The 4,416-nt window shown below is 42.5% G+C and overlaps 1 protein-coding gene across 4 annotated transcripts in view; it reads right to left on the bottom strand.

The window, feature by feature from the left end:
- The window catches only part of RBMS1 (RNA binding motif single stranded interacting protein 1), a 117,087-nt gene that overhangs the window by 91,791 nt on the left and 20,880 nt on the right, over positions 1-4,416 (bottom strand). Inside the window, exon 1 of one of the 4 annotated variants that reach the window (XM_009274911.2) lies at positions 4,078-4,267. The exons of the other annotated variants lie outside the window; for them this stretch is intronic. The gene's annotated coding sequence lies outside the window, so the exon portion shown is untranslated. Of the gene's footprint in view, positions 1-4,077; positions 4,268-4,416 lie in introns of those variants that run through there. 4 annotated transcript variants of the gene reach the window in all.

Below are 4,416 nucleotides of genomic sequence, written 5' to 3'. Positions count from 1 at the left end.
AAAATTTTTTTTTAAAATGTTGAAAGTTTGGGGGGGGGGGGGAATGAACCCAAAACAAAACAGCAGATGTTCAAGACACAGACTTCTATTTCCCCTTCCATGTGAAGCTTAATGGCAAAGATACATACTTTAAACAATAACACTTCCAAAAAGATAAAAATATATTGTTCACCCTGTTAGAAATACTAAACAAAAACTTCACATTGCTAAATACAGATAAGACAATCATATCGCTTTTCATAATCTATAACATCATGCCTGACGAGATAAGGTGCTTCCTTTTATTTCTTTCATTCACGTTTGTGTTACAAGTATAGAAACCCACTGACTGAGCAGTTTTGCTCCCTTGAGAATAAAACAGAACTTCACAAACAATCTTATAGATGCACTTAAAAATTTAGAATAGCTGGTACTTAATCTAAGAGCCGAGTCTTGTTAAACCCAGGTAGATCCTTTAACATAGTATACAATGTAAAGGGGAATAGACTCTGTCAGTGCAAGCCTATGATTCAAAATGACATCATTCCTATAGTTCTGAAAAAAACGAACAAAAATAAACTAATCCCATTAATTTAGGTAGCCAAAGATATCCGTTAATCCTTAGGCTCCTCAGCCTCCCCCCACAGCACCATGTATACACACAAGAGGTGTAATGTCAATTCGGTCTGGTCCCAGACCGCTCTGTGGAGCTGCACATTTTGAGTTATGACCATGCCCAGGTCTTGCAAGTTTAATGAGGTTCCTTCTCACACACACAGACACCACACACAGCGCCAACTGGGAAACAATAAAGTAGGATTACAGGTGTAGCTTCTTGATACGTTAAACCTACAGATAGAGTGAAAAGCTAATCTACATTTTTAGCCTAAGATTGGCAAAATCTTTCTTCATTTAACCACCATTAGAAACTCACCTTAATCTTCAACTTTTAACAAACCCAACCTGCAACACGGCACTTGATGTTAACAGAGCTGCATGAGAAGATTAATCAAAAGCTTTGTATGTCTCTCCTTACACAGGCCAAACACCAAATCAGTGTTAAATTCCTCACGTGCAGCTACGCCCAGTTAATCTGCTCAAAAGCAGCAAACTATGTAAATCTCCTTACACTGGCGAGATAAACATTACACTCATCAAAACGTAACAAGTACCACGGTTACTGGACAAAGCTGTTAAAAGCCACAGACGCACTGGGCTTCCTAAGCACCCAGGCTGTGGTAGGTGGGACCCCGCGTTCGCCTCCATCCCAGACCTCCAGAGCTGCTTCTGGCTTCCTCTTCGAGAAACCCGAGAGCAGAGAAACCTCCCTGCACAAAGCGATTTAAAATCCCTAATCAAATAGCTGCACTAGCTCTGGAGATTCAAGGAGCAGATGGCAGGAGAAAGCCTAATTTTCCATTTACGATAATCTTACAGAGTGTAGAAATATTTACTTCGGAGGAACGCCTCCCAATTTACATGAGAATAACAAAAGTGGGAGGAGGGACAGAGAATTATCACGTTCTCAGCACACACAAACTGAGAGCTAAGAAAGCCTGTATTAAGCAGGATATTGTATGTCATTTTGTTTCCTTCGCATTACTGATGCACACATGTGCACTCTTTGCATAGCTCGAGTAACCTTGTTAGTAAAAATACTAGCTTACGCCTACCTTTTTCAGATAGGATGCATGGTCATGAGCGTTGTGATAAGGTATTACTGCAGATACTGTATGGCTTTCATTCTTTAACTAGACCTGAATCTGCATTTCAAGTCAATTCTCAGATGAGTTGCCACACATTTAAGCAATGTCTAACTTTTAAGCCTGGTAGAAGTATTTTATTATACCTGTCTGCCCATAACACAGGAAATCCTTTTGAAAATACAACTTCAGAGACCATATTTTAGTATTCTTACAAGTACTCTAAAAAGAGAGAAAAAGATTAGGCACCACCCAATTGAATCCGACCTGAAACCGAGGATGTCGACTGGCTCCTACATGCCTGAGTTACACACTGATACAGCAGATAACAAGCATAATACTATAAGCACAGATTCGTTTATAAAACAAAACATAGTTCTTTGGGAAAACAAAAAGAGAGTATGGGTAAAGCTCTGGACCTACTGTAGCTAACTGGTATTTTGTCAATGTTTTAAATGAAGGCAGAATTTCACATTACATTACAGTACCTTAAAAATAAATCGAGAGTATCACCTTGCCTTTTACCAATAAATCACTCATCTCTTCACCTGAATCTGTTATAGACTAAAAATGAAACAGGAAAATACTGAAACTGAAGCACTTTTATGCTATTCTGATATCACGTATGTTACAATACTAACAGAGACAAACAAGCTACTCAAAATATTTTAGTTGTATTTTTAAGTTATTTAAACTTTTTTCAGCTTCATATACTACGTGCTGTTAGCATAGGAAATCTAGTTTCTCCTTTTAGAGATGATGGTAGACTACTTTTCCTACACTAACAGTACCTACTGTCTCAGACTAAAGCACAATTATAATTCAATTGTCTGAAATATGGGTTACACAGAGCATGCAGAGACTTCATCTGGACTATTCTTAATTATCAAGAGTTGAAAAATTCGGCTCTTCAGCACTGTTTGACATCAGCTCACCCCTGCAGGTGAAGTCTGAGTGAAAGGGAGATCAGAAAGTCAACCTTTAAACAACCTTAGTCTACATGAATGAAGTTAATAGGAGTTTTCCATGGACTTAAACAGAGAAAGGCGCAGGCCCTGGCTCCTTATGTAGGAAGTCTTTGAGCGGAGAATGGCTACACACTAACAAAAGAAACCTTTGGTACCCAGGGTCTTAAGCCCACATAATACCCCCGCATTCGTTTCTTTCTCAGCCTATTGGGAAAAAAGGGTCTGTTTGTTTTTCTGATTCAGTCGGCCCTTTTAGCTCTTTGAATCTAAGGAGTGCACTGTGAAAAGAAGAGCATCTTATCAGCCTGCTCCAGACCAGCGGGCGAACTCGCATCCGCACGCAAAACACAGCCCTGCCAGCAGCAGGCCTCGCCCCCGCCCGCTGCCCTCCGCTCCGGCGAGCACCCTGCCCAGCGCCCCACAAACACAGCAGGCCCCAAGGGGCCTTCCCTAACTAATGGTCCTTTCAGGTAGAGTAAGAAAACAGTATCTAATAAATTGGCTTCATTTACAAAGCACGCAGGAGCACCAGACAAGACCGTCAGCGTGGGCGTCTCCAGGGCATTTATTAAAAACAAACCAAAACCAGCACACACAATAAGCATGTTTTATTATGTATGGACTTGAACACGTCGAGTACAAGATACAAAGATAACTCCACGCACTGTTAGGCAGCATCTGCAGAGTGCTGCTGAGATAACACACCAGCGATTCCTATCAAAAAAAAAGATATGTCTATAAAATAAGGGAGGAGGAGAAAGGAAATGGCAATTTTTGTTTAAGCTTCAAGAAAATATGAGAGTCTAACTTTCACTGTCGCACCAAGAAAATATGAGAGTCTAACTTTCACTGCCGCGCATGTTAGCCATGCAGATCACACGCCGCCCCAACAACGCGCCGAGAGTTCAGAATTTCGAAGCCCATTTCCCCATTATTTCTATGAAACCCCTCACTGTGCGCGGCAGTGAGATCCAATCTGCTGTTCCTGCCCTTAATGCATTCTGACCCCGAGCAAAATAGGACAACTCCCCCAGTATTGCCAACTGAACCCGTCAAATTACTTCTTTCAGCTGCTGAGAGCAACAGACATGGAAGGATTTTTCCTCACCTGGAAAGAAGCTTGCCGTAGTATTTTTGGCATGCTTTGTCAAGCCGGGAGCTTGTCAGCGACCTCTACTCCATTTACCCTCTGGCACACAAACACACAGCACACTTTCCGATGAACTTAAAGCAAGTTTGTTTTTTTAAAATCGAAGAGTCAATGAAAAATAACACGCTTCGCAGTAAATAACGTAACATTAACGCCAACGTTTTTGGGGGGAAAAAAGTAAAAAGCGCAGCCGAAGAGACAACGGCCCAGCAAGGTTGTAACCCAACTATTTCAACTATTTTCTTTCCAGCGACTAAACAAACAAACAAAGAAATACCTCTTTCAGTACAGCTCCATAGATGCGAGCGCTCCGAGCTTATCAGAGCGATCTGTCTGCCCATAAAATGTCACAGAATTTCCCTTGTGCACTTCAAGGGGGGGAGAAGGGGCAAGCCTGAAGCGCGGCGGAGGATTTTTGGAGGGTCGCTTGAAAGAAATAACGCGCCGCGATCCTTTCGCCCATTTCACGCCAAGCGAAAAACATCCAGCCCGAAGTTTCGCTTGGCGGCCCGCGTTCCAACACCGGCTCCTTTTTAACTTGTTGCCGAGCTCAGCAGGGCCGGCAGCCGCCCGGCCCTCGGCGGCCCCACGCACGGCCCGGCCCGGCCGCTAAGGT

Source organism: Aptenodytes forsteri, unplaced genomic scaffold (assembly GCF_000699145.1).
Source record: "Aptenodytes forsteri isolate BGI_AS27 unplaced genomic scaffold, ASM69914v1 Scaffold255, whole genome shotgun sequence".
Taxonomy (NCBI): Eukaryota; Metazoa; Chordata; class Aves; order Sphenisciformes; family Spheniscidae; genus Aptenodytes; species Aptenodytes forsteri.
This window is presented reverse-complemented; position numbering and strand designations above follow the sequence as displayed.